Below are 9,400 nucleotides of genomic sequence, written 5' to 3' on the forward strand. Positions count from 1 at the left end.
TGGCGGGGAGAGTAGACGGCAGATTCAAGAGTCCAAGTCCCTTGCAGCCTGGATTCTTCCAGAAGTCTTGTTGGGGGAGAAGAGCAGAACTTGATTTCTCCTTTCCCAAAGTGGGAAAGCGGAAGCCCAGACAGAACGCCGCACCCAAGGTCGCACAGGAAGGCGGCAGAACTGGGAGTGAAACCCTTATCTGCTCCTTCCCAAGCCCCAGACTGTCCCATCTGCTTTCCCAACTGGTGTCCCAGCCTGTGCTATTTTGGGCTGGCTCCCCTGCCAGGACAGAGGGTGCCCATGGGACCAGCGCAGCACTGACAGCTGGCTCCCAAGCAAAGCTGGTAACCGAACACCCCAGGGCCTGTTACCTGGGGCACTGAGTCTGTCCCTGTGCCACTAGGACGGAACATAACTGTGCAGGGCATCACTCTGACCCTGGCTCTCTCGGCAAAGAAAATCACATTGACTTCCTCAAGTGGGGAAAAGTTGAAGAATCGCAAGTGAACTTTGTCCTCCAGTCCACCAGGGGGACCCAGTGGGCCTGGCTTGGATCTTTGTTTCCCAAGTAAGTTCCTTAGAACACTAGTTTTTCAAAAAGCAACTCGAGGAAAGACTTTTGTGCTTTGTTTGTGGTAATAGTTTTATTGAGGTAACACTTCTATATCGTACCATCCACACGCGTAAAGTGCACTGTACAATTCAATGGCTTTTAGTGTGTTCAGAGAGTTGTGTAACCATCACAACTGATTCTGGAACATTTTCATCATGTCTGGAAGAAAGGCTGAGCCCTTCGGCTCTAATTCCCTACTTCTCTTAGCCCTAGGCAACCGCGATTCTACTTTCTGTCCCTATAGATGTGCCTATTCCGGGCATTTCATATATGTAGATTCGTGAAATGTGTGCTGTTTTTGCGTCTGGCTTCCTCACAGCATAGTGTTTGCAAAGTTGAGCCATGTGGATAAATGTGTCATTCTTTTTTATGGCTGAATAATAACCCATTGTGTGGATGTGCCACATTTTGATTGTGTATTCATCCGTTGATGGACATTTGAGTTATTTCTACCTTTTGGCTATCACGGTTGAGGAAAGATTTTGTATTCAAATCATCTCGGAGAATGATGCCAGCTCTGTCTCCCTCATGGAGACTCAGAACATCCCTTAGCATATTAAAGGCTCTGAGAAGTCCTGCAATAAATGTGCATTTACCTTTCCTTGACCTAGCGCTTCCCAGCCTTCCCTCACAGTTCTCCACACGGAGAAATCCCAGGGATTTTTTGCATCAGATGTGCACTTGGCGAAACAGCGACCTGACTGAGAGCATCTGCCAGCTGGGAGTCTCAACTGAAAGGAGGCCACGAAAAGTGTTCCAGCCCCTTCCTGCAGCTGCCACTGCAGGCACTGGAAATGCTATGAATCTGAGAAATCCAGCAGATTGGGAGACCTTCCCAAGCCATGGCCTGTCCATTTATTTGCTCCTTTGGTCATTAAACATACGTAGTTTGGGGCGCCTGGGTGGCGCAGTCGGTTAAGCGTCCGACTTCAGCCAGGTCACGATCTCGCGGTCCGTGAGTTCGAGCCCCGCGTCGGGCTCTGGGCTGATGGCTCAGAGCCTGGAGCCTGTTTCCGATTCTGTGTCTCCCTCTCTCTCTGCCCCTCCCCCGTTCATGCTCTGTCTCTCTCTGTCCCAAAAATAAATAAACGTTGAAAAAAAAAAACATACGTAGTTTGAGCACCTATGGGGCTAGAGCAGAGGCTTTCGAAATTTATGACGACGAGAAGGAATACATTTCACCTCATGATGCCGTGTTACACACACACACACACACACACACTCATGCAAGTATGCACACATATAGCTGAAAGCGTGTGAAGCAATGCTTTGCTTTCCTGTGTGCAATGCCTTCCGTAAGTGACGATTCTATTCTACTTTATTCAAAAAATATACATTAGTCCTGAACCACTAAATTGATTTCATGACTCATTGATGGGTCATAATCTGCGGTTTATTTTTTTATTTTTTATTTTTTCTTAACGTTTTATTTATTTTTGAGACAGGGAGAGACAGAGCATGAACAGGGGAGGGTCAGAGAGAGGGAGACACAGAATCCAAAACGGGCTCCAGGCTCTGAGATGCACAGAGCCCGACGCGGGGCTCGAACTCACCGACCGCGAGATCATGACCTGAGCCGAAGTCGGCCGCTCAGCTGACTGAGCCACCCAGGCGCCCCTAATCTGCGGTTTAAAAGCCACTTAAGGTGACAGACTGGAAGGAATATTTGCAAAACATATCTGACAAAGAGCTGTGGATATACAGATCTGTTAGGGCTTAAAGAAAAGAAACAAAAAAAAAAAAAAAAAAAACAAACAAAAAAAAAAAAACAAAAAAAGGAAGAAGAGGAAAAGAAAGAGGTGCCAGAGCTAGAATCCAATAAAAAACGGGAAAGGGGCACCTGGCTGGCTCAGTCAGTAGAGTGCGTGTGACTCTTGAGCTTAGGGTTGTAGGTTCGAGCCCCACGTTAGACACAGAGATTACTTAAAAAATAAAATCTTGTTTAAAAATGGGCAAAGGAGTTTAACAGGCACTCCCAAAAGAAGAGGGATGAACAGCCAATATGCACATGAGAAGGCAGTGAACATGAGTAGTCATCAGGAGGTGATATGCCATTGCACACCCACGAGAATGGCTAATGTGTAAAAGAAGTGACAATACCAAATGTCAGAGAGGATGCGGAGGAACGGCATTCGTGTGCTGTTGGTGGGGATGTAAAATACTCCAGCCACTTTGGAAACAATATGACAGTGCCCTATAAAATCAAACACACACGCACCATATGCCCCAACCATTTCACGTCTAGGTATTTACCCAAGAGAAATTAGCACGTATGTCTACACAAAGACTAGTACAGTGATGTTCATAGCACCATTATGCATATTAGCCAAAAATGATAATGCAGGGGCGCCTGGGTGGCTCAGTCGGTGAAGCGTCCGATTCTTGACTTCGGCTCAGGTCATGATCTCATGGTTCATGAGTTCGGGCCCCAGGTCGGGCTCTGTGCTGACAGCTCAGAGCCTGGAGCCTGCTTCGGATTCTGTGTCTTCCCCTCTCTCGACCCCCCCCCCTCTCTCAAACATAAATAAACACTAAAAAATTTCAAGAAAATAAGAAACAAACATGGTAATGTCAATGTCCACCGACAGATGAATGGATAAACCAGTTGTAGCACATTGGCATGAAGGAATACTGCTCAGCGATAAAAAGAATGAAATATTAACACATGCAACAATATATATAAATCTGTTACACATTATGCTGAGTATAGTAAGTCAAACATGAGAGATTACAAACAGTAATTTTATTTATATAAAATTATGGAAAAGACAAAGCGATAGTGACATAAGGCAAATCAGTGGCTGCCTGGGGCTAGGAGAGTGACTGCAAAGGGACTCAGGGGACCTTTGGGGTAACAGCCATGTGCCTATAACTGTACATAATTATCCACATCCATCAAGCTCTACACCTAGGATGAGTGAGTTTTATTACCTATAAATTACACTTCAATGAAACTATTTTGAAAACCTGGAAGACAGACTAGATAGGGGAGAGTTGGAAGGGGTGGGAGACGGAGGGGCAGAGGAGGGCTCCGTCGTGAGTCCACGGGCTAAGTAAGGGATGTGCACTGCACCAGACAGTCATGCGGAGCTGTGCAGGGTTTTGAGCAGGTGGTGTCTTGATCCAATTTGTGTTTAAAGCCGTCACTCGGGCCACTCGGTGGAGAAAGGGTCTGGTGAGAGGAAATTAGGGCCGGAACTGAGGAGGGGTGGGGCTGCTCTGGGAGAGAGCCATGTAAGTGGTAGGAGAGGCTCCAGAGACAGGTTAGAAGGTCTTGGGAGGGAGGCTGGGAAGCCTTGGGGGGCATCTGAATGCATCGGACACTTCTGCCTTAGCAACCAGGGGGACGGGGATGCCTGGGGAGAAAGAGGATGACATCGGGCTGTGACATCTGGCGTCTGAGGAAGTGTTGGGAGGTCAGGGCTTTTATTGGTCCAGGACTCAGAAGAGTGTTCGCTGAATGCAGTCTTGGGCGTCCTGGTTAAGTCGTGGGAGAGAAAGGGCAGCTGGGGGAGGGTGGGAAGGACGGAGAGTTGAAAGCGTGGTCTGGGAGAGTGAGTGGAGGGTGTTGGAAGGGTGAGTGGGAAGGGCTGGAGAGAATATGTCAGCGAGACCAGAGGAAGACAGAGGGGGTGTTAGATGGCGGTCAGAAAGGTCAGCTGCCACAGAGCAGAGCCGTCATGGTCACACGGTCGTGGTCACGGGGGAGGAAGCCTGAGATCGGACAGAAGAGCCGGGGCAGGAGCTCGCCTGCAAGAAAGAAGGGGTAGATGGTGAGGAGACCGCGAGGGAGCAGGGGAGGAAGCGAGAGGCAGGCAGCAGAGAGGGTGAGGAGTCCCGGCTCTGGTCTCTCGGTGCGGGCTCCCCTCCCAAACCTTCATGCTGCTGGGAGAAGCAGCAGCTTCTTCTTGGCAACCGGCTCGCCCTTACTCGTGCTTGGATTAACAGCAAATTCTAGTTTCCTTGCCGACTCATTTCCCACCCTTCAGGGAGTCTGGCAGGAGGCCCTGGCTCCTTCCCTGCCCCCTCCTTCCAGGCAAGAGTGAGCTGCAGAAGGTGTGCAGCAGGCTCAGGGAGGCAGCGCCCAGGAAGCAGAGGGAGACCTGGAAGCCGTCCCCACACCACTGCACAGACCTCCGGTGGCCGACCCCCGGAAGGTTTGGGGGGCCTGCCCAGCCAGCCTTGAGGCCCCAGGGGACACCTCTGCAGCCAGCAGGAACTCCCAGCCCTGCAGCTGGAAGAACCGCCTGAGAAAAGGGGGAGCTAAGAAAAATGACTCTCTGTTAGCCTTGACTGCTTGCGTGGGGAGGGGCAGGGCCCAGCCCTGGGCCTCCGCCAGGCTCCCTGGAGGGTGGGAAAGGAGTTGGCCTGGAAATTGGAATCTACCATTATCCCAGACGCCAGTAAGGGCAAAACGGTTGCCAAGAAGAGGCTGCTTCTGCTCCAAGCATCAAGAAGGTTTGGAAGGGGAGCCCGCACCGAGAGACCAGAGCCGGGACTCTTCACCCTCTCTGCTGCTGTCTGGCGCTGTGACCTTGAACAACCTGCTTACCCAGTCAGGGCTTGGAAATTCCACCCACCGACTCCGGCAGACACATGTTCACTCATGCATTCATTCGTGTTCATTCATTCACTCATTCGCGTTCGTTCGTTCATTCATTTGCCCAACAGGCATTTCTCCACGTCAGCTCCCTTGGACAGGGATGTGCTCTGGGAAGAGTTAAGGCTTTGGAGCGAGAGACCTGAATTCAAATCTCCACCTGCCGCTTGCTAGCCAGGTGACTTTAGGCAAGCTGTTTCATTGCTGTGTGCCTCAGTTTTCTCTTCTGCAAAATGGAGGTAAGGATGCCTACCTCAAGGAATCCCACTGTCTTCCCATCTCATGACCAGCCAAGTACCATCTTCACACGTATCTCTTCAAGTTCGAGACAGGGGAGTTAACACACATACACTAGACATTAAAAAAAAAAGGGGGGGGGGCGCCTGGGTGGCTCCGTCGGTTAAGCGTCCGACTTCAGCTCAGGTCATGATCTCGCGGTGTGTGGGTTCGAGCCCCGCGTCGGGCTCTGTGCTGACAGCTCAGAGCCTGGAGCCTGTTTCGGATTCTGTGCCTACCTCTCTCTCTGACCCTCCCCCGTTCATGCTCTGTCTCTCTCTGTCTCAAAAATAAATACAGGTTAAAAAAAAAAAAAAAAGAACACCAACCTCACAAGGTAGGTACAGGGTCAGGTTAAACTAGACAAATAAGTCTTTAATAAACACTGAACACAGCAGCTATAGGTACACAGCAAGTGTCAGCCTGATGATGACGACGACGACGATGATGATGGGGACCATGACAACAATGATGATGATGATCTGTGAAGCCCAAGCCTGAGCCTGAAGCATGGAAGGTGTTCAAGAAATTATAGTGATATGGTAATTACCGTTAACTGTGTGTCATTGTGTTCTTATGTTACTGTTATTGCGTCGTTGGGTTACTGACATTAACAATCATAACACAACAATATCATCATACATAAGGTGCTTAGGGCTTCCTGAGGTAGCAGCTACTCAAGAAGGCTTTGCTTTTAATGTGTTTATTTCAGTGATGGCATCACCATGTGCCCAGCGCCTGACATCTGGTAGGTGCTCAGTGCACGTGAGTTTCCTCCCCATCGGCAGAGACCTCAGAACATCCAGACCCTGTAAGGGGTCCCTGGTCATCTAGGATGGACTTGGGCACCCCCGGATACCCAGACCAGGGTGTGTGTGAATCTCAGGGTCCTGTGGAGGTCTCTACCCCGGGGCAGCTCAGGATCTGGATCTCTCTCACAGCTGCTGTCGCTAGAGGAGATGGATCTTTCCAGAAAACCTCAGGTCTAGTTCCAGACCAACCACTGTCCTCTCACCCCCAACTCCACGTTTCTCAGCCCGGGAGCCGGCTAGACTCTGCTCTCCCTGCCCAATATTTATATTCCCAGCTATTTATAACCCAGCCTTAGTGCAGCCATAGTGGGGCTGAATGGACAGTGAGGAATCGGGCCTCCCATCATGTGGGCAGCCCCAGAGGCCCCCGGCACCCAGCAGAACATTTCATTTCCCAAACCATCTCTGTAGCTTTCTTTCTCCTCCCCTGGCTCTGGTCCAGCATCCCTGCGGCTTGGATGACATGGTTCAGTGAGAGGACATTTCACGTGTCCCGATAACTGGTTTGGAGTCGCCTGGGCCGTGGGGTCCTGGTCTGATTGTGGCCTCAAGGTGCTGTGCTTCTCTTCCAAAGCCTCCCCAGCACTAAGGAGGAAGGCGCCCCCTGACGGCTTGCTGTGATGTGGAGGAGTCCCAGATCTGCTACTTACTAGCTGTGTGTCCTTGAACAAGTTACTTAACCTCTCTGAGTCTCCATTTCCTACCCCGTACGATACAAAGAGAGTCCCACCGCAGAGTCCCCATCAGGGCCGAGAAAGTGTTTGAGGAGCTTCTGTAGCACAGTGCCTGGCATACAATCGCTGTGTCTCTCTCTTCCTTTTACCTCTCCCCAAACGCTGAACCCTGGATCACCCCCAGCCTGGAAACTCTGAATCCGCTCACTGCTCTTCACGCTTTTCCCGGGGTCTGCCATTGAAAAGGGGATCAACGTGAGGAACAGAGCCTTGGCCTCATCTCCGGCTGTCTGGGGGCTCCCTACTTACATTGTCTGAATCGGAGCTGGTCAAGGAAGTAGCACTTCCAGCCTGAGCCTGAGTGACCACAGAAACTCAAGCCCGAGGGGAGGAGGGATGATGGACGGAGCAGTGTGGCTGTGTGAGGAACTCTGGAAGCTCACAGCAGAAAATGAGTTCTAAGCGGAGAGTTGGGGCCAGGCCCCATCCAAGGACCTCCTGGCTGCTCTGCTGAGATGCGGCCTCCAAGCGGCTTTGTGGCGGCGCTGAGACCTGGCATCGTGAACGCGGATGGGTCTCCCACACGGGGCTCGAGCAGCACCCAAGAGCCTGAGGCTCAGCTGAGGAGCCCAGAAATCCCTGAGGGGCACGGTGAACACAGCACCTGCCGTTACCAATGGGGCTGGAACCTGAGAAATCCTGCTCACAGGGCCCGTTCATGGCTGGGTGGCCTGGGAGAGAAGCTTGGCCCAGGCTAAGAGCTAGTGTGTGTTAGGTTTTTCATCACACTTGAACAGGTGGACTCTGTGTGTGTGCCGATACAGGCATGGGTGTGTGTGTGGGGGGGGGGGGGGGGGGGGGCAGGGGCACAGGACTTAAAATTTACTCCAGATCACTCTGAATCTCCTTAGAGACTCCCACTAGCCTGTGAGCTTTGGAAGGAAAGGACTGTATCTAGCCTGTTCGATGCAGTCCCCCAGGGTCCAGTATACAGCCTGGGATGCTCACGAATGAGTGAAAGGACAAAGGAATGAATAAATGATGAGAGACGAAGAGCCGGCCAGATCTGGGCAGAGGAACAAGGCTCAGGAGCCCTTGGCCTGTTGTCCCCACTCCTCCCCACCCCTGGCCAGGCCACACCTCGGGATAGTAGAGGCAGCTGGTGCAGGGCAAGGAGCTTCCCAGCCCTGCTGCCTACAAGCTGGGTGACCCCTGGCTCGTTTACCGTCTCTGAGCTTCGTGATCCTTAAGGCTGTCTGGGCAGAGAGGTTTTTTCAGGTAAGTAAGTCAGATGGGTAAAAGGGCGTAACATGGCCAGCGCTCGCTGCATGGGCGTTTTCCTTGGCCAGGCAGGGGTGGGTGGGCAGAGACTCACCCTTCCACCGCAGCACCCTGCCCTGCTTTCTCTTCCTGTCGCAAGGCAGCCCCAGCTCCCCAGGACGGGCCGGCAGCCTGCTGGCCCGCAGCCAGGCCCAGAGCAGAACTGAGGGCCGCCCCCGCCCCCCCATCCCTGTCATCCCTGCAACAGCCACTTGCTTTCTTCCTGCCTCCCCAGCCCCCACTGCCACCCTCCCTCTGTCCCTACCCTCCTTCCTTCAGTGACTTCCCCGCCTCTCTCTGCCTTCCTTCCAGACACCGTTCCAGCCCACTGGAGAAGAACAGAACAGAAACAAACCTCCTCCTCATCCCTCTTCTATTGTGGCGGTGCTCATGGCCCCCTCCTCATGGGCTCCTGGACGCCAGTCCCCACCACCCCCACCCCCTTCGCTCACAAGGCTCAGCCTGTGAGGGGAATGGGCCTTTCACCTGAGTGAAAATACCACTGATTCAGGGAGCAGAGCTCGGGGGGCTGGCCTGACCTCCCGGTCCTGCTCCGCATCTCAGGTAGGAGCTAACTCCTTCCGGGATTTGGCTGCCTGTTCCCACAAACATGGACCCACTCACCCATCTCTAGGCTCTGTGCCGCTCAGGCTGAGATGACAAGAGCCCGACCAGGGAGGTCAGCAGTGGCTTCTCAGTAGTACCCTGCGCCCAGGCACCTGTTGCACTCTCTCCAGAAAATACATCACAGAGCATCCCACTGGGGCCAAACCCCCTAACTTCAAAGCCGAGGCAGAAAATGTGCAGACAAATAAACAAACACACGAAGAGACAATAAACAAAATCCTCTTCTTCATTTAGATAGAGTTTGTGCGAAGGGCGGGTCAGAGACTCTGGAAGGCCCCAGCATCCTCGCTTGAACAATAAGAAGTTCTGGGATTCTGGGCCGGTGGCTAGGGGAAGGAGGACAGATCAGAATAGTACAAAATACAGGCAGGGGCTAGAGCTGGTGAGGCCTGGGTTTGAATGCCAGTTCTTCAATTTGCTAGCTGGGTGGCCGGGAGCTGGGGATGTTGCCTCTCTACGGTCTGGAGCGTTTTCTTCCAGTAGAATA

The sequence above is a fragment of the Lynx canadensis genome, chromosome E1 (genome assembly GCF_007474595.2).
Source record: "Lynx canadensis isolate LIC74 chromosome E1, mLynCan4.pri.v2, whole genome shotgun sequence".
NCBI lineage: Eukaryota > Metazoa > Chordata > Mammalia > Carnivora > Felidae > Lynx > Lynx canadensis.